Source organism: Ornithorhynchus anatinus, chromosome 16 (assembly GCF_004115215.2).
Source record: "Ornithorhynchus anatinus isolate Pmale09 chromosome 16, mOrnAna1.pri.v4, whole genome shotgun sequence".
Classification (NCBI taxonomy): Eukaryota; Metazoa; Chordata; class Mammalia; order Monotremata; family Ornithorhynchidae; genus Ornithorhynchus; species Ornithorhynchus anatinus.
The window spans coordinates 29,673,959-29,695,691 of NC_041743.1; the positions used below are offsets into that span (position 1 = coordinate 29,673,959).

Sequence of the window (21,733 nt, forward strand, 5' to 3'; positions counted from 1 at the left end):
CTTAACTGTGTGCAGAGCCCCGTGAAGTGCTTGGGAGAGTATAATACAACAAAGTTGGTAGACACATTCCCATCCACAATGAGCTTATGAATATGTTGGTTTTAAATAGATGAGCATCTGGAAATGCTAGTAAGCACTATGAATTTCAGATAAACTGAAAGCATCTGTTTAACCTCTTCTTCAGACCCAAGGATCGATAACTGGTGACTGACCCTTCAAGGTAGAAGACTGCTGGGTGACACTGGGTCACTGACTTCTTTGAAGAGCCTGTGCCGCTTCTTCTCCATGGCTGACCTGTGCTCTCCACCTCCTACTCCCACTTAGCGCTCCTGCCAAATGGAACTTTTTGAGCCTGAGCAAGCAGCTGTGCTCCGACTCTTACTTTGGGACCATTCCGGATCTAGACCAGCCCACCTGGGACCTGACAGAAAGCCCTAGGTGAGCAGACTCAATCAATTCCTGTCTTTTTTAAAAGAAAGAAATCGCCTCTGGATCTCAGTAACCAAAATTTAAAGTGACTAAGCAGTGGATGAGTAAGAAGCCTATGATTTAAAATATCAGAAATTCCTTCACATAATTTCTATGATATTCACTGCTCCTGACTGATACCACTGTGGATAGCCTGCAGGCTATCACTAAAGACTGCCTGTAATCAACCAAGGTACTCAATTGGTGAGCTTATTTTCTTTTTAATGATATTTGTTAGGTGTTAACTATGTGCCAGTCACTGTACTAAGTACTGGGATAGATACTAGTTACTCAGGTTGGACGCAGTCCCTGTCTCACTCAGGGCTCAATGTCTTACTCCCCATTTTACAGATGGGTAACCGAGACACAGAGAAGTTAAGTGATTTGCCCAAGGTCACACAGAAGACAAATGACGGAGTCAGTTTTAGCTCCTAGGACCTTCTGACTTCCAGGTCCCTGCTCTATCCACTAGGCCACTCTGCTTCTCATGAGTTCACCCCCTTTCTGCTGCATGGAGCTCCCCTAATATCTGCAGGATTACGTCCCTCCCCACCCTCAAGGCCTTCTCCAGAGCGACCCCCGCCGGGGGCATTCCCTGATTAATTGCCACCTTCCTGGCCATGTTATGTATATTTGTTTATTGAATGGCATATTTTGTTTTTACAGGCCTAGTGGAAAGAGCAGGGGCCTGGGAGTCAGAGGCCCTGGACTGCTTATCTGCTGCGTGTCCTTGGGCAAGTCACTTAACTTTTCTGGGCTTCTGTTTCCTCCTCTGTAAAATGGGGATTAAGATTGTGAGTCCTATGTGGGACAGGGACTGTGTCCAACCTGATTATCTTGAATCTACTCCAGAGCTTAGCACAGTGCCTGGTATATACTAAGTGTTTGTATACCAAAATCATTATGATTATTATCTTTGATCTAGGGTACATTTGCACATTCTTTCTCTCTCCCACTGGACTTTAAGCACCTTGAGGGCATGGACTGTCCTATTTCCACTATATGGTAACACAGTCAAAATGGTCCTGTAGATGGAGTACAAATTCAGTCAGGAGTACTGAAATTCAGTCAGTAAAGGAGTACAAATTCAGTCAGGTTCCCAATGATAAACCAAATCAATGAATCATATCTATTGAGAGCTTAATGTGTTCAGAGCACTGTACTAAGCACTTGGGGGACCATAAGAGGTGGTAGACTCCTTCCCTGACCACAATAAGCTTATAATTTAGAGGAGGATACAGACAGTAATATAAATAAATAAATTAGGGATAAGTACATAAGTGCTGGGAGGCTGATGGAGGGATGCATTAAGGGTGCAAAACCAAGTACAAGCACAACACAGAAGGGAGTTGGAGAAGATAGAAAGATTGGGGTTGATTGAGGAAGGCCTCTTAGATGATGTGTGCTTTTAATAAAGCTTTGAAGGGGGAGCGTAATCATCTGGCGGAAATGAAGAGGAAGGGCGTTCCAGGCCAGGGCAGTATAAAAAAAGTGAGAGGTTGGCGGCATGGAAGAGGAGATCAAGGTTGGCATTAGAGGAGCAGAGTGAGCAGACTGGGTTCTAGTAGGAAGTCAGGGAGGGAAAGTAAGAGGGGGCAAAGTGATTAAGTGCTTTAAAGTCTACAGTAAGGAGTTCTGTTTTGATGCAGACATGGATGGGCAACCACTGGATACACAAAAGTAAAAAACTCTTAAGACTTGTCTCACGCAGAATGATACTGATTCAAAAATATATGGGAAATATTGGGTTCAACTAGCATTAATCGATCAATCAATCGTACTTATTGAGGGCTTACTGTGTTTAGCGCACTGTACTAAGTGCTTTGGAGAGTATAACATAACAGAGTTGGTAGAAAAGTTCCATTCTACAACAGGCTTACAGTTTAGAGGGGAAGACAGACATTAAGTCAAATGAATACATTTTGGATAGGTACATAAGTGCTGTGGAGCTGAGGGAGGGGTGAATACAGAGTGCAAATCCAGGTGCAAGGGTGGTGTAGAAGGGAGAGGGAGAAGAGGAAATGACAGCTTAGTCAGGGAAGGTCTCTTGAAGGAGAACTGCCTTCGGTTAGGCTTTGAAGGTGGGGAGAGCAATCAGCTGTCAGATGTGAAGAGGGAGGGTGTCCAGGCCAGAGGCAGGACATGGGTGAGAGGTCGGTGGCGAGAAAGACGGGATGGAGGCCCAGTGAACAGGTTGGCACTAGAGGAGCCAAGTGTGGGGCTGGGCTATAGTAGGAAAGCAGAGAGGTAAGGTAGAAGGGGGCGAGGTGATTGAGTGCTTTAAAGGAAGTGCTCAGTGAGGGATTTTACTCCTTTTGTGGCATATATGAAAATGCTGTCTTTACAGCATATACTTTTAAATGGGCATGCCCCAGCAAGATTTGTAACAATCTCTAAATCTTATAAAACCAAGAAACATTGCTACCATTTTATGAGAGAACAACTGGAGGAGTGAAATTAAATTCGTAAACCCAGGTCCCAATGTCCCTAGTAGAGCTGTGTCTAGCAGCTCATCTCTTTTTCCCTTATGTACAGACCATATCTCTTCAACGTCATCATTACATAACACCGGACCCACTTCTCTTTCTGTATTCTCTGCATGATTTTGCTCTGTTCCATTTATAAAACTTTAGTACTGCATCATTCAATTACCATTAGTGAGCTAGGGGGAAAAAACACATGTTTGTGCTTTCCCTCTTAATAAGCCTACTATAGAATTTAAATGGTACCAAGTATTTCTTTTGCCCATTTGGAGATCTCTGCCACAGCAGTTTCAAACTAGCCAAGCAAAAGTAGTCTACAGCATTAAAAGAAAAAAGAACCTTTAAACAGGCTGGTATCAGAGCTGACTTTTTAATTATTCATTTCATCACTGTGGGGGACTAAAACATTCCTCAGTATGCATGAATATCATATTGAGATTGTTTTTCTTTTTTCTTTTTTTTAACCAAAAAGCCAAAAAATTGGCATATATTATTCAATTATGTTATTCTCTCTTATTTGATGGAATTCCAAAAAAGATTCTAAAAAATTCCAAATGTATGCCAATAGATGACCCATCTCTTATTGGTTTGGAAACATCCCTTCTTATAAGGACCAACAGTTATAATGCTCAACTTCAACAACAGTTCAACCTCATGAATTTTGATCATTTACCGTAAATGTACAATACTTCCAATTTTATGACAAAACTCATTAACTGGATTATTTCCTGGGGTACAATTTAGCAAATTATACACATGATTAGCTGCTGAAACTTTTTTCTTTCATGTTGAATAACTAAATAATGAATTTGAAATGTCAGATATTGTTTGTCAGAAGACGGGCCCTCATAATGCTGAATTGTTTGTTCCAAATAAAAATGTTGAGTCACACTGAAGTGTGCTATTGGTGTAAAATCAGTATTATTTCTAAATTCAATATTGCCAAATAAAATGAAAATAAAGAAGCAGTTGCCTTTGTTTAACCTTGACACTTTGTTTTCTTGGGATATTTTCTCCCAATTCAACGACTGATTTTGTTTTCTTACCAAAAAGTCAGTAATCTGAGGTATCATCAACTTAATAAATCATAATTAATAACAAGAAGCTTTTACTGTAATCTCATTTTTCTACTGAAAATATCAACTACATATAAATTTGCACTTCGGCCAAATGCAAGCAGAAGAATTTGAGCTGGAAATGTCACACAGCTACAGTTTGAAGCAACCCAATTCATAATGTATTTTATAAATAGTTAATGACTTCTATACATAAGCTAACCAGGCAAATCAAGAAATTGTCAACATTTTTAGTCTTAGTTGTCAGTTACTATTGTCTACTGGTGCTTTATATGCGTGCCTCTAGAAGAGAAAGAAGATATTCAGAGATAAATTCAATATCATTGCTGGATTGTTCAATGTAGAATGGAAGGCTTTAATTGACGATATTTCAAATCAAAGATTTTTCGGTACAAGAGGAATTTTCCCATTTGCTTCTGTTCTGCAAAAAAATTTACAAATTTACTCATCTGTATTCACTCCAAGTCTGAAGCCTATACACACAAATGGGAAATGTGACGATGCTGTAATAGGGAATACTTGTTTTTAAGAAATTGAGACTCCAAAGATTCAATGGCTGTTTTTCAGTGGGTTCTTGTACACATAAGGACAAATTCTTGATTCATGGAACTTCTCCCTGCTAAACAAACAGGATATTTGCACACTGGTAGATCAATTTTCTTAAAGCTAAGTTCTAACAGTTGCCTATCTAGATAGCTTGAAACAATCTGCCTACTTAACCAAAACATGAATGCCAGAATTTGCTCATGGGCTACAACAGTAAATTTAAAACAGAATGAATTAACCTGGTTTAAATAAAGAATTCTGATCTGCCCCTGCCTGTTTTTATATATGGAGTACAGAGCAGGTAACCAAACCGTGAACACTATACTATATCCGACGTAAGCATAACAATGAAGTTAGTTTATTACTAAAGCATTCTAGAAGTTCATTTCCCTGGCCTGCACATGGCAGAGCAATTGCTTAAATTGCCTCACCTGGGAATTTAATGCAATGTTATCATCAGACCAGTCACATTGTAAATAGATTTATAATGCTTTCCATGTGCTGGGCTATTGGCATATGAATTAAGTAATGATCTGGTATTATAATAAAAACGAACTAGTTCCCACACCTGGAAGACAGCAAATTTTGCTAAATTAATATCCATACAGCTACATCACACGAGTGAACAGCAGCAATGGAAAAGTAGCATCCAAAAAGATATGGTTAAAATTCAACCTAACAAATCAGAGCTATAGAGAAATTTATTCCCCACACCTTTGTCTAACATCTGTGTCATATAAGCCATTCCTGTTCATTTCCATTCAATTTCGGCTAAATAAAATCGGTATGTGGCTATGTTGACAAACACTAACATTGGCCTCCATTCCCACTGACTTTTAGTAGCCAAGTAATTGATATGAAATGTCATGTTATAACCAAGCAAAAGAAAGGTCCTTTCCCCAAAACTAATCATTCTTGTCTATTGGAAGAAAAGACCGGTAAAGTTCTCCAAGTGTGTAAAACAAATGACCGAAGCTGGCCCAGATTTCTACTGCTCCTGCCGTGCCCTTCGGTCTAATTCCCACTTAATGTCCAAAGTGAACTATTACTATGCATTCTGGAAAAAAAAAGTTCAGCATTCTTGCTAATCAATTTTGCTACTTTTGTCATGATAAGAATTTTTTGATAAATGAAGAATGCTTCACAACCATGATAGCTGGACTGCATCAGAAGCTTCATTTCCCAACTTCATATTGCCTGGAAAAAGTACACTCAGATGGCTGAACTACTTAGAAGGACTTTTCTCAAATGCACCAAGTTTGGTGATTTTAACAAGCAATTGCTTCCAAGTTTCTAAGAAGCAACAACATTAACGAAACTTTTCTACCTCTGAGGGCAGTGTATGACCCTAAGAGTTTGGTAAAGTACATCAGTAGAAGATAAGACATGTTCCTTGCCCATAAGGAGAGAACCACTCTACCATGGGAGGCAGACATAAAAGTATTTACAAAGAGCGGAATCCAAATAAATGAACTGAATGTACAGTCACAGATATACAAGGGCAGGGGACTCTTTCATACATTTTTAAAAATTAAATATAAGTAATATCTACTTCTGACAATAGAATGGGATCAATTAATTCTTATTAGTGTATGTCTATATATTTATCTCTCTCTAGCCCTATCTTCACATGACCTCCTTGAGCTCAAACTGGGGAGAAGCGAGGTAGAATTCCAGTGTTTGCAAAACCATCTGTGAATGTATGCTTATAAGGAATTTAAAATTAGCATAAAATGATCACTGATGGATGTTTTATTGCTAATTTGTGAAGTATGTGGACTTTCACTTGCTAAGTTTTTCTAAAGAAGCAAAAGTTACATTAAAGATAACGTGCATTTTTTTGGCTTTACCCAGCTTGCCCTCAAACATATCAAAAAGAAACCTGATTAAAATTTAAAAAGAGAGAAAGAAAAGATTAATCCACAGATCTAACTTTCTAGGCATTTCGGCATTCAATGGATTAACTTATTTTATTGAAAATATAAAAATGTGATATAAGCATATGCACGGGGGCATCTACCATAATGAAAGCAGCAAATCTTTTCAAGAAATAATGAAAGGGGAAAATAGCATTTTCACTTGCATAAATGTTTCCAGTGCATAATTTCCCACACCCACACACTCCAGCTTTGGAAAAATAAAGAGAATATGTGTGAGCAGTGTTAGGTGTGCATGCTGGGCAAGGAGGAGAGTTGAGTCAGAACGTGGTTAATACAGGCTTGAGGGGCGGTGCAAACTCCATGGAAGGAAGAGAAGGGTCAGAATGTGCTAAATACGCAGTACAGGCTGTAAGAGATGTGCAAACTCTGGGGTAGGAAGAAAAGAGTCCAGATATAGGTTCAGGGAATCAGGAAACTTCAGGGTAGGAAGAGGAGAAAGTGGGACAAGGTTATTGCAATAATAATAATAATAATGTTGGTATCTGTTACGTGCTCACTATGTGCCAAGCACTGTTCTAAGCTCTGGGGTAGATACAAGGTAATCAGGTTGTCCCATATGAGGCTCACAGTCTTTGTCCCCATTTTACAGATGAGGTAACTGAGGCACAGAGAAGTTAAGTGACTTGCCCATAGTCACATATCTGACAAGTGGCAGAGCCGGTATTAGAATCCACAATCTCTGACTCCCAAGCCTATGCTCCTTCCACTAAGCCATACTGCTTCTCAATACATTGGGACCCTACTACATGCAGTACTTGGGAGTGTGTGACAAATTAAATGCAGTCTCAAGTGCTCTCTTCCTTCTGCCTTTTTTCCCCCTCCTTTCTTTACCCTGCACCCCTTCTATTTTGATGGTATTGATGCCTGACTACTTGTTTCGTTTTGCTGTCTGTCTCCCCCTTTTAGACCGTGAGTCCGTTGTTGGGCAGGGACTGTGTCTATGTGTTGCCGAATTGTACATTCCGAACACTTAGTACAGTGCTCTGGACACAGTAAGCACTCAATCAGTATGACTGAATGAATGAATGAATTGCTAGACTTAGTTCCCTACCTATTGCTAAAATTATGCAAAAATGTGGGGCAGTTATGTAATGTGGTAAATAGGCTTCATGAAGTCCCTCCAATTATGTAAATTCTCAGTTTAGCTGAATAGGCATGAAACTATTAAATCACTTAACCAATTTAAAAATCAAAATTTGATATAGCCCATATTTGACAAAAGACTATTAATACCTATTTCTCTATAAACAAGAAACATGATCATAAATCAAATTAAGTACGGGCATGTATTACAGTCAAGGAGATGTTTTACTCTAAAATACCATAAACTTTGGTTGGCTGAAAAGAAGAGTGGCATCAGTCAAAATTCCTTGGAAAATGCTAATGGCTTACTGACTGCTTACTGTGTGCAGTACATTGTACTAAGCGCTTGGGAGAGTAACAGAGAGTAGGAAGACGTGATACGGGCCTTCAAGGTAATCATAATCTAGAGGAGCAGGCAGAAATCTAAACAAATTTCAGGTAAGGGAAACAACGAAGTGTAACGATACATACATACATATATCAGTCAATCTGTCAATGGTATTTACCGAGTGCTTACTGGGTGCAAAGCACCGTACTTAGTGCTTGGGAAAGTACAGTACACTAGCATTGGTAGATATGATCCTTGCCTACCATTTACAGGCCCGAGGGAGGACGTGGGCAAGGGCCGGTGGCAGGATAGATTCGGTTGAGGTACATAAAATAGGTTGGCATTAGAAGAGCGATATGTGAAGGCTGGGTTGTAGTAAGAGATAAGCAAGGTAAAGTAGGAGGGAGAGAACTGATTGAGTGCCTTAGGGCCGCTGGTAAGGAATTTCTGTTTGATGTGGAAGTGAATAAGCACCCAATGGAGGTTTTTGAGGAATAGGGAGATATGGATTAAAACCACTGTACAGGAAAATGATCCGGGCAGCAGAGTGAAGTAAGTGCTGGAGGGCTGAGGGGTGAATACCTAATTGGTTAGTGGGTCCTGACTCAAGTGCAAAGGTGATGAGAGTGAACAGCTTCTCCCAACTAATCAACCCCATCAATATGGTTTGCTTTGCCTCGGGAGAGGATTTAGAGAGAAAGGTTAAGATCACTGTCCAAAGGCTACATATACTATAATATGTTTTTAAATAATAAGCAATTAATTATAAAAAAGCAAGTTCTTTCAGCCTTTGATCAATGTACCACGTTCATGTCACTAAGATAGCTGATACACAACTCTACTGTATTATACTCTCCCAAGTGCTTACTACAGTGTTTTGCATATAATAAGCACTCAATAAATACCACTGATTGTTTGACATCAATACCCTACTACTTTACCTTACTATGGAACAAAAAACAGATAATCAATGGGAAAAGTGTATGCTATTGTATCTGTTCTCATGAGACTTCTAATTTGAACAGCAACCCCTGATTAAAAAGAAAAATTCAACCAAGCCAGAAATCAAGGGTTCTCTTTATTCTTCCAAGTCTTAGGAAGTACTGTGTGCTATTTTCACATTCTTTCCAAACACATTTCTGGTTAAAAACACAAATGTGTTTGTGGTGCTGACACTTAAATTGAAACTAACATAAGTATTATAAAAGTATCTCTGGATCCAGCAAGGAGAAACACACACACAAACACAAACACACACATACACATAGACATATACTACGAGGATTTCTATGACTTCAAATTTTTGATATTTGAGAGATTCTCCCCATTAAGGTGCTTTCAGCAATAAAGTCGACCCCAAAATAATTTTTGAATTATGGCACAAATAAGGTTTTTAAATAGTAAACCCCAGGCCGCTGAAAGAACTCTAGATTAATCTGAATTCAAATCTACAAAATGTCTATCAGAAGGAAAAAAGATAATAAATTACTTCAAAAGAACCACACACCACACCCCAAAAGAGCCAAACTCTACAGAGATGATTGCATACCTGTAAGACACTGGTGGCTCACATACACTGTAACTAGACATATCATGCAGGATGGCCATGCTTTTAGGGGTTCCACCTCAATCAAATATATTTATTGACTGCTTATTGAGTACAGAGAACTGTATTAAGCACTTGGGAGAGTACACTTTGACAATACAACGAAGTTGGTAGACTGGTCCCCTACCTCACCATTTGAATAGCTTCAGGTAAGACCCATTAAGGCACCCATTTCAGCCAGGTGGCAGGTGACAATCATTCATTTTGTCATTGGTATTGAGTGTCTTCTATGAGCAGAGCACTCTACTAAATGCTGCAAACAAACAGTAAGAGTATCATCCCTCATCTAATAATCATCAGAGCTGGTGGCTGCTCAACAACAGGGAGAAAAAAGAGAAAGTAAAAGAAAAGGTGGAGGCTCAAATCCCTTAATGTCCCATCCTGGGGAGGACCTTATTCAGAAGTTTCCAGTGAGCTGGAAAGTGTAAGCCCGTTGTGGGCAGGGAGTGTGTATGCCTATTGTTATTATGTACTCTCCCAAGTGCTTAGTACAGTGCTCGGCACACTCTAAGTGCTCAATAAATATGACTGAATGAATGAAATGAGCCACGGGCCTAAAAGGTATTAAGAGAAGAATGGTGGCTAGGGCCATCCTAAGTCACTTAAACCCCAAGTAAACTGGCCTGCAGGACTGTCCCAAAAGAGGTGGGAAGGCCAGAACATCTAACTCAGTGCAGGACCCCACTGGTCTGGTGGGTGGTGGAAGGGAGGTTCAGGAAGAAGATGTGCCCTGAAAGAACCCTTGGACTCCACTTCTGCTTCTCAGTCCTTTCAAGACAGCTCTGGGCTCTGAGCCCCAATGAAGATTTCCTTTCACAAGTGGGAATCTGTAGAGCCAGAGGGAACGGGTAAAGTGGTGGCTCTCAACAGACCCACCTTCAAGGAAATCAGAAGGAAATCACTGTGGCTGCTGCCTAGGCCCAAGACAGAGGCAAGAACCCCCACCAAAGTAGCCACGGGGCAATGGAGTGAAGGCAGAGGCAGCAGTGATGGTGAAGTGGCACGACAGGTTGACAGACAACATAATCCTAGAATGATGTTTTACTATCTTGACCGTCTCCAGGCCTTCGACACTTGAAGCTTATGGAGCTGGAAGTTTCCTGGGACAGTAAAAGTGTGCTCTGAGACCTGCATCCAAATCTCTGGTTGCAGCCTCTCACACGACTGCATAGAAACAATTGAACTGGACCAGGACCACTAGGCATCCCTGCTTCCCTGAGCAAGAGGGAATGGATCTAATAGATAATAATCATGGCCACCATGAGCTAGTTTCAAAAGCTCCAATAACTTTTCAGAGCAGCCAAATTTCCCAAGCGATTTCCAGAGCCTAGATCTGCTGCTGGTGCCAGATGCCCTTTATAAGAGGCCCTTAATGCTGCTACCTGCTCTTTTCCTGTTTCTGGCATAATCTGTGAAGATTCTGCCCAATGGGTCACACTGTGATCTGAAGACAGCTTGTGAATCTGGGAGTGTTTGGTTACCAATGTGACCAAATTTTAATCTTGGCAGTAACTGAGTAGGAGATGCTTCAATACTTTCACCTTTCTTCTTGAATAAAGTGAATCTGGTGGCATCTTTGAGAGCTTGTGGCATCTCCTTAATGTTCCATATGTAGGGAAAAACCTGGTGTGTAAACAAAATAACTTCTCCCTGATTGCTGACCTCAGATCAAGTCTTGGTGTTGTATCATTTTTCATGGCTTGTGTTGGGACAAGCGCTGTTTCTTTGCATATTGGAAGATTTTCTGTTTTGAAGGGCTTCATATGCAGTAATAAGAAGGTATGGGAAATGCTGTTTCCATCTCTTGAAGTTCCCCATTTGCTTTTATACTTCATCTGTACTTTTTAAATACTTTTTATATACTTTATAAAAAATATAGTTTTTTATACTTTTATATAATATGGGTATACTTCAGGGAGGCTTGTTTCTCAGGAGACAGAAATTGAGGCCGCACTGCCGTATAACAGAAAATGAGATCCAACAACAGTTAAACTGCATTTAGGGCTGCTAAAGGAAGATATGGAATTAGGAACTCCATCCAAGGTCCAACTGAGACTTTTGAGTAGGCCCCAAAGATCATGACTGAACGAGGCTCCCAAACAAGATAATGTTCAATATTTGCATTTAATGGGAAAAACAAATGGGGAAGGATCACTCACTCGATTGAGTGAGTAGAAGCTAATATTTACAGCCAATAAAGTTTAAGACTGTGGGAGCTAAATTGAGGATTTAATTAGCAATCAACCAATTAGGTTTATTGACCGCTTACTAAGCACTTGGGAGAGTTCAATATCTAGACTGTGAGCCCGTTGACGGGGTGAATAAAAGGTGCAAATCCAAGTGCAGGGGTGGTGCGGAAGGGAGTGAGAAGAGGAAACGGGGGCTTAATCAGGAAAGGCCTCTTGAAGGAGATGTGCCTTCGACACGGCTTTGAAGATGGAGTGAGTGATCGACTATTGAATGTGAAAAGGTAGAGTGCGCTAGACCAGAGGCCGATGTGGGCGAGAGATCATCGGCAAGACAGACGAGATTGAGGTACGGTGAGTACGTTGGCATTAGAGGAGCAAAGTGTGTGGGTTGGGTTGGAGTAGGAGAGCAATGAGGCAAGATGGGAGTAAAAAGTCAAATGTCCTGGGCCAAGCTATGTGGTAGGCCTGAGAAAAAGCCTGGGAAATAGGATTTAGTCTAATATAATCCCTAATTAAAATAATGACCAAATTAACTCAACTCAAGCTTCCTCTTTACCCCAGGCACAGCTTAGGTAGAGAGACAAATTTTCCACATGAAGACTTCTTCTTCCTAGGTCTCAGAAACCAGTAGATTCCTCCCAGCCAACAGGAAGCACAACTGCCAGGCTTCCCTTCGCTCTGCTCTCAGGACAGTAAAGCTTATTAAAATGTTTTCCTCCCAATATGCCACTTTTTATTCAAACATCTCAAAAAATGCAATATCATTCATTTACACAAAAGACAACCGAGGAAACTGAGACAGAAAGGTTTATGAAGCAGCATGACCTACTGCTAAAAGTAAAGGCCGAGGATTCAAAGGACCTGGGTTCTAATTCCTGATCCACCACTTACCTGCTGTGGGATCTTGGGCAAGTCACTTAACTTCTCTGTGACTCAGATTCCTCACTGTAAAATGGGGATTCAATACCCCCTCTCCCTTTTTCTAGACTGTGAGACCCATGTGGGGCTGGGACAATATCTGACCTGATTAACGTGCAGATAGATACTCCAGTGCTCTGTACAGTGCTGGGCACATAGCAAGAGCTCAGTAAATATCATTAAAAAAAAGTTTATCTCAAAAAAACCCTGAAAGTCAGAAAAGAGACACTACCCTTGCTACATTCTTTTCCCGTGTAGCTATGGAATGGAAAGAAAATTACTTAACAAAAGCCAGTATTCCCTGAGAAAAATGGTAAGCAAGACACCTCTCTCTGCTTTTATAAGTCAATACAGCATTTCTCTTTAATTTCAAATAGAAACATCTTTCACATCAGCTTTCTTATTGTTCTCATAGGTTAGATATTCCCATTTGTTATTATGAAGATACTAGACCGCCATCTCCAAAAGGCTGCTGTGCATACATATTTCTTCTTTGTTTGTTTGATTTGTAGACCTGCGAAATATGGATTACTTCTGTTATCTGCACGAACAAGCTCTGCTACAATCCTGGCATTCAGTCAGCTTTAATCTCAGGGACCCCAAATTGTACCGTTAGGCAACAGAGAGCACCTATCTAGATTGAACTGTCATACAAATAGATTTTTGTCAGCCATTCAATTTGTATTGGAGAGCATGCCAACAAAAACAAAACTCAGCAATTTAAAAACAACAAACCAGTCTCTGAGCAGACAGGAACAAATTACTGTATTCCAAATGAATAAGATTTACTGTAGATCACAGATCTTGAGTATGAGCCCTATGCAAAGGGTGAAAGAAAAAAAAATAGCTTAGAACTAATTCTGTAGCGTTCTTTGGCCTGCAGGCTACTTGAAAGAAAGCGGGTGAAGTGTTTAATATGAGCGAATATGGAAGTCGTATAGTCACTGCCCAGAGAGAGCACATTTTGGTTGGACAACCTCTACCATCTCTAGATAGAACTGTCTCAACTTTGCTTTTGGAGCTCGGATCATGTGCTATTTAGATATTTGGTGCCCGCGGAGGGCGGGGGCTGCACCCATTCCATCTCCCTGACCCTGAGGAAAGCCCTTGAAATAGTTCAGCTGCTTGATCTGATGATAACGTCAGTCGTTATTACGCAAAAACACCAGGTTTATTTTCTTAAGAGTTCAACATTTAAAAGGTAGCAAGGGGCCTTTCAAACTTTGAAAGAGGAGATCAGCATTACTCTGCCCATCATTTTCTTTAAACATTCTTACTCCTTAGGCCAGTTTTCATCTCTCAGACTTACAGACTACAGTCTCCCTCCTTCGGTTGATATCATATTTAGTCATAATCCTGCTTTTGTTTAATCCCAGTCATTGCCTGTATATTCAGCATTATGTCTTCACTGAAGGATTAATATTAAAAAAAAGCAACTGGAGTGTGAAAGAGAAAATCACAACCAAACACATCATTTATCTAATTATAAAATAATGAAAATACCGCCATTTAAGTTCTGAGTTTGTCTTCCCCAGTTTGACGCATAGCTATTTAATATGCGATAATAAGTAGGTTGCATAGCATCGGTGACATTGAAGAGCACACCAACTTCGCAGTGCTAATTAGCACAATTGCATATAAGTCATAGCCAAAGTCACAAAAGGCATTCATCAATAGGGGTGAGTTTGGGTGAAACTAGCAGGCAGCATGCAATAGGAAATGAGCGATGGGTGGGAAGAGCAAGAAGGAAACACAAACTTCTAGACAGGCCTTAATTTGTACTGAGATTATATTCCAGTACCTGTTCAGAGTCCCTCCACTGAAAAGAGCCCTGTTGACACTTTGGACTAACTACTGCGGGAGGTGGGTCAGAGGAAGGGAAGAAAATAATGCAACCACCAGGGCTTCAAAATGTTTCTTTACCCTCCCAGTGCTCGAAAGCCTCCTTTCCCCAAGTTGGTCAGAGGTGTTTCAGTCTCTAAATTACATGTCAGTTGCAACACCTCTTCCGGACTAAATTAGGCCACAAAGCGAAACGGCAGGTAGAATGAGAATTTTGGTGCACTCTGGTATTGAGAGCCTTTTAGAAGTAAGATAATGCTAGTCCTTTACAATTAAGATCATTATACTTCATTTTCAGTGGAAATTTTTGTCTCTGCAAAATGCCAAAATTTATATTAAAACAATACACAGACTGAAAACACACTGGGGAGCAGGGAACGTGTCTACCAACCCTGTGGTTTTTTGCTCTCCCAAGCACTTAATACAGTCCTCTGCACACAGTAAGCACTCAATAAATACCATCAATTGGATATATACAAAGTTATATATCGCACTCTTAACATGAAGGTCAAAGCAGTGGCACCTGGGAAGTTCATGGCTGAATTAAGCCTCAACATGATGGTCAAAAGCAGTGTTAAGGCTTAATTCAGCATGAACTTCCCAGGTGCCATATTTTCCAAGTGTTTGACCGAGTCTCACTAGCTAGCCCATGCAGATGATGGCTCTCTCAGATTCAAGATTTGCCTCGGGCCACACAGCAAGCAAGATTCATTAATAAAATGGTTCCAGGCACCTATTGTATTTGCTTTGCAGCAGATTTTCCTACCTATTATGTATACTACCTGCTCAGCTAAAAAGGGAAGTATAAAATTCCAATTTCTCCAACACACTTTTGTAAAAACTTCAGTGGGAACATAAAAATACTACCTAAAAATAATTAGAGATTTCTCACTGCTCAGCATTTCTAGCCTTATATCAGTTCTGTGCAAACTGCAACTAACCTTGGAAACTTCATAAGCTTTCCACTACTGTCCTATTTCTGTTCCTTTTCCAAAAAACTGGGGGGAGGGGGGGGCGGCAATAATTCTAAATCAACAGTTTAGTTGGCATCTGGGTCATCACTGAAGTGTTTTAAACACAAGGAAAAGGAGATACAGATTATATACAGATCCAAGGCTACTTCTTTCATTCCTGCAACACACAATTTTGGATGATCAACACACTCTGGAGTCAGATTTAAATAGGTATACCTTGCCTAGTGGATACCAGGTCAAAGTTCGTTCTCTCTTTAGAACATCCATAGCCTCCACTCCCTGATACAGAAAACACTCAGCAAAGACTGATGCTGAAGACGCTGGAGAACAGCAAAAGCTTTGGTTTCTTCAGTGCAATAGACAGAGAGGGAGTCTGGCCCCTGGGGAATCTCCTAGATCTCCCTGTCTGAAGGGCACCTCTGTGGAGTCTGAAAAAAATGCGCCTTCAGCTTTGGAACTGTGCTGTTCTGTTGAGTCGGGTTTCCAAGCTGGAATTTGTGGCAGGCATCGGACACCATTTCCAAAGGGCAGTGGGAAGTATCGGGACTTTTCTTTAGCGTACAACTTTCAGCACTTGCACGCTGAGGCCTTCCAGGAGGCTTAAAGCGTTGAGAAATTTCAACAGAAAAGAAAAAATTCCTTCACGATGAGATCGATGAGACCGTGAGGCCGTTGCCCTAGGGAAAGCCTGGAGCCCCTTCATTTGACTCATCAATTGAAAGTGGATTGAACATAGCATTGAAGGGTATGTCCCAGGGAGCAATCATGTTGTGCCCCCTGAGAGCAGAGACATGATCTAATAGATCTTTTCCATTCCTAATTTCTGGAAATCTATGACATCAGATTTGTATGCATGGGTGAAATCAGAAATTGCTTCATTGTGAATAAATCCCTAGGAGATGATCAATTTAATATCCTATTTGAGTTCAGATAACTGCACAATAAAACTTTTCAAACCTAGCAGTTAACTGACACAAGATGATTTCTGTCAAGTCTCTTCTAAGACTCAGGAATTTGAAAATACTGGGCTTTTTTCCCTCTTTCCCACTCTGGGTCTCAGCAGCTGTTAGGGAAAAGGAGTGGAGAAAATGAGGGGTTTTTTTGTCAGCATTTATACACAGTTTCACAGTTTTCATTTTGTAATTCCATTAATCTCAATGCAAATAATTTATGACGGGAAACTTTCTATTGCTTCAGTTGTACTAATGAACAATTACAAATTGGGTATTTTATTAACAAAGATTTTATTAAATTAAACAAAAGCACAACCTAGTAAAACCAAGAAAAAATACATATTCTGGGTATCTAATAATGCAGTCTCTAGGATGAATATGTGAAAATTGAAGACTGATAAAAAAGTAGATGAGTTCATGGTAGTAACAGAAAGCAAATCAAAGCAGTTTCACCTCCAAAAGAACTTAATTATTATTATTACAAGAACCAGAAGTTAGTCAACATATTGATACTGAATAATGGTCATCTGTGTTTGATTTATTCTATAGCAGCTCATCTTGCAAAGGAAAGACCCATATAGAGTAGAGCTTCCCAGTGTTAATAAATTGAGGGAATACACAGTTACATCGAGGAAATCCCTAGATCTGGGGTTCTTGAAGTTAATCTGGTGCTGCCATCAGTCAGTCAATCAGTGGTATTTAATGAGTGTATTCTGTGTTTCTATGGGCTTGGGAAAGTACAATAGAGTTGGTAGATATGAACTCTGTCCACAAGGATCTTACACTCCCCAGAATGGGAAGTGAATTTAAGGATGACAACAGTGACAACAGTGTCACCCTCTAGAACACGCCTAGAATCTTGGCTTTGTTCTCCCAGAGGCTACTAATAGCTCTATGATACTGATAACTGATAAGTTCTGTGAAGCTTTAAATTAATCTTTTTTAAGTCGGTTACTGAGAATGTTACCCAATCAGCCTTACAAATATTCTAATTGCAGTTCAGTCAGCATGAACAGAAATGGAGTGCTGAATGATTAAGAAAAAACACTAATTTCCTCCATTTTTAGTATCAGCCTAACTACATCAGGGAAAATGGACTGAAAAAGTGGCCAATTGGATGACTTTACGACAAAGCTGCATATGGTGCATAAGACATCAGCAGGTCTTAAGAGAACGTAATCTGATGGGCAAAATGGTGCTCTCTCAAGCATCTTTTTTCAGTAAGAACCTCCAAAGGCTCTGAACCTGAACATGAAGGATTCCTCTCAGCCCCTAAGCCCCCGGGGGGAGGAAGAGCTGTCCACCCACCTCATTTCTCCCTACCCACCTGGGGATCCAGGGGAGATAATTACAATAATTGCGGTATTTGTTAAAGGCTTATTATGGGCTAGGCACTGTACTGAGCACTGCAGTGGAAACAAGAAAATCATGTTGGACCCAATCCCTGTGCCACGTGGGGCTCACAGCCTCAATCCCATTTTACAGGTGAAGAAACTGAGGCACAGAGAAGTAAAGTGACTTGCCCAAGGTCACACAGCAGACAAGTGGCAGAGCCAGGATTAGAACTCATGGCCTCCTGACTTCCAGGCCAGTGCTCTAACCACTACACCATGTGGGAGATGAAGTGGGGATTGGCACTCAGAACGTCTGCAGCAGCAGCATGTACCCCATGGCAGGGTTGGGGAGGGAAGAGATAACATAAAATTATCAAAATGATGAGTTTTGGAAGCTAAGGCCAAAATTCAGGAACAAGGAACAGCTGTTTAAACGGTGGCAAGGGAAGAGCACCTCATTCTAAAATCTTTTTCTCTAATCAACTTTTCTCAGTCTATGTACTTGCTATGCTGGGGTTACTGTTAGCTGTTTCTTAAACAAGTGTTATGCAACTTTCATTCTCCCTGACAAACAATATAGGTACTTGGTTTTGTGCCTTCCTGCAGGAGGGGAAAATACATCACAGTATTTTTCCTCTTTAAAGAGAGTTGCCTCACTATAAGGGTATAGTTGACCAATAAAAAGAAGCATAATAAGAAAAAGTAAAACTCCTAGTTTTACTCCTTGCCAACTCACTAATCTTACTAAGTTTCTTCTCATTCTTTAAACATGATGAGCATTTTGGAAATTCAAGGAGTTGTGCATTTTGAAACTTACCTCTTCCATTTATTTATATATTTACTTTCGAGAGAATCTTTGCTGACACCTAGCAGATGCATGATTAATTGCGTTTGTCTTCTCTACTTTGGAACCCAACAGTATAAACATTTGCATCCGTTTGTGAAAAGGAAAAGGGAAACATTCAGGTAGAGAAAATTGGGAAACATTTGTAAAATCAACAGGAGATCTAAATCAAGAACTCAGCATGTAAATGAGTGTCATTTCTTAGTTATATCTGATCTCTGAATCATTCAAAGAAAAAGAATGACCTCCTCGGGTCAGAGACATAAACAAAATACTAAGGCAATGGAAGTGGACTCAGTCTTTTCTTGACTTGCATTTCACCTACATAAACTTGAGATGATGATCATAAATTACCACATTTCAATGACCAGCCAAAAGAGATCCTGGAACTTTTCCCAATAGTTCTGATATACTTTTCATTTAAAAAAAAATGTATTCCATGCTAAGACTCAGTAACACAACATTATCACTTATCTTCTTTTAAAAAAGGCACTGGGCCTTTTCAGTGACTGGATGCCTTAGGAATGTATTGTTGAATTTATATTCATAATTTGAAAATAACAGCTATATTGTTTTGCCTTTACATAGTAAGGCATGATAGCCAAGAATGTCATTTAGTCACAGTAAGGAATACTTATTGAACCCCCTGACTCTCTGAAACCAAAGACTTGAATCTTGGCAAGATCAATTCATCATTAGATCATACTGAGATAAGATAACTGAGAAGGAATAATAATGATAAAAACTGTGGTAGGCGTTAAGCGCTTACTGTATGCAAGGCACTGAATTAAACACTGGCATAGATAGAAGATAATCGGAAGTAGTTCTCTAACACCATCATCAACAACATATACTGGGTATCTACTGCATGTTCCACACTGTACTGCCACTTGGAAACATACCATAAAGTTGGCCTTCGAGGGCCTTACGATCTAATGGGGAAACAAGGGGACATACTTTGAAAACACACGTTAGCTATAAGAGTAAGAGTGTGGTTGCTAATAATAATTACGGTATTTGTTAAGCTCTTACTATATGCCAGGCACTGTACTAAGCGCTGGGATGGATACAAGCAAATCGAGTCGGACACAGTCCCTGCCCCAAGTGGGGCTCACAGTCTCGATCTTCATTTTACAGATGAGGTAACTGAGGCCCAGAGAAGTGAAGTGACTTGCCCAAGATCCCACAGCAGACAAATTGTGGAACCGGGATTAGAACCCATGACCTTCAAAATCCCAGGTTCGTGCTCTAGCTACTATGCCACGCTGCTCTTCTACTACTCCATGCTGATACAAGTAGCGAACACACGCACTAATTCAGTTACGTGGAAAGTGACCTGAGATAATCCTGGCGTGCCTTTTGCTGCCAACTAAAGTTTTTTCTGCGATTTACCCAGGGAGGAAAACCGGACTATACTTTCCTTTCCACCTCCTTGAAGAGATTGGTCACATGGCCTTATTAACAGTGATGGGCCCTATTCACAGATGGGTCCTTTACAGGAAAGGGGAAAAAAATAGGCTCATTCAGGGGCTAAAATACAGATTGGAAATAGAGAAGTAGGAAGTCCTGTTCTTAACTCACGCTCTGACCTGAAGCAGGTTTCATATGCTCTGTAGCCTGTGTAAAATGGGATAAGATCATCAGCCTACCCAGGAGGCTTATTCTAAGTACAGCTAATTAAGATGACGCAAAAGTATTTTAGAGTTTTGGGAATCATTTTGTCAAGGTCCCAAAATATTTTCCATCAAATCCTAAAATCTACTCTAGTGTTGGAAGTTTGGAAGTCTGCAATTCAATCTGTTTAATTCTTTCATATCTTCTTCCATCATCTGTTCAAGTTCTGTTCCTGGAGGCTCGTCCAAGAGGACTAGCTGAATTGCTGCCAGTGACTATTTAAAAGTGACTGTACAGCAGAACGCTAGTCCACTTTCATTAATCTAATCCCAGAGAAGAGTAGGAAACCTGCTAGTCAAAGATTAAGTAGAGTAAATGGATAAATTCTATTATAGCTTACTGATTTACGCCAATTGTAACTTTGATGAGATTTGCCTGGAGTAAGACTTGGTCAGCCATTAAATTGTTGGGATCACGAACAGGACTGTGTGCTTTGGGCTCAGATGGGATTCGGTTGGCCTTGATTATCTGAATTATTCAGGCTAAAGTGTGGTGGGGTTGGGGGTATTTTTGGCCTGAGAATGTGAATAATTGAGGCCAAAATGTAATTTGGGGCCTGAATTATCCTGATAATTTACTAGTGGCCTAAATGCAAGGAAAGCAAAACAAGAGATCGATAAGCTTCAAAAAGTCAAGTGGCCTCAAACTGTGCAACAGAGCAGTGGTCCATCAGTAGCCCACTGCAGCAGACTATCTTAGTGGGCAACAATTGCCAGAGGGAATGCTCTTCTTGAGTGGGAGCTTTGTAAAAACTGGGATGCCAGAGGGCAGTTTGGAAAACTGAGATAGGTTCTATTTGGGACAAGCCCACCCACCAGCAAATGGATGAACCACTTTCACATGAGTTCCATGAAATGAAGAGTACCACTGCATCAGATCTTACAGCCTCATCCACCAGGATAGGGTACCCAACGGTAGCATCACTTCTGCAAATAATTGGGAGGCCCTTTAGCCCAAGGGCTGTGCCTGATTGTAATATCTATGGGCCTTGGGAAATGCTTAATCGATACCATAAATAACGAGAATGAATTGTATCAACCTCACTTGAACATAGGTATAGAATTTCACCTTCTGGTTGAGTCACCTCTGAAAAAGAATACATTTTCCTGTATCTTTATTGCAGTGGTGTACTCCATCTGCAGTGAACCTGGATCATACTCCTATTCTAAGTGCTCTTTACTGATAACTCCAGGTTAGCGCCTTTGATTGGCTCCAGTGTTAATGGAAAAAGTATTCAAAATAATTTGTGCGTTGTGTTCCCAAGATCCAAAGCATAAATGATTTTAAAACAGTTATGAAATCCAATAGGTTGACCTGATCAAATAGCAATGTAAATATGTTAAAATATTTTAAATTAGAAGGTCTCAAGTATATACATAAATATCTTTCACAGAGTTATTTTTCACATCAGGAAATAGGCACCTTGTGCTAGCCATTTAGAGATCTGTCACTACCCACAATATTAATAATAGCAT

The 21,733-nt window shown here is 40.2% G+C and overlaps 1 protein-coding gene across 4 annotated transcripts in view; it reads right to left on the bottom strand.

Annotated features, from left to right (window-relative positions):
- VTI1A (vesicle transport through interaction with t-SNAREs 1A) overlaps window positions 1-21,733 on the bottom strand; it is a 306,773-nt gene that overhangs the window by 251,544 nt on the left and 33,496 nt on the right. The window lies entirely within an intron of this gene.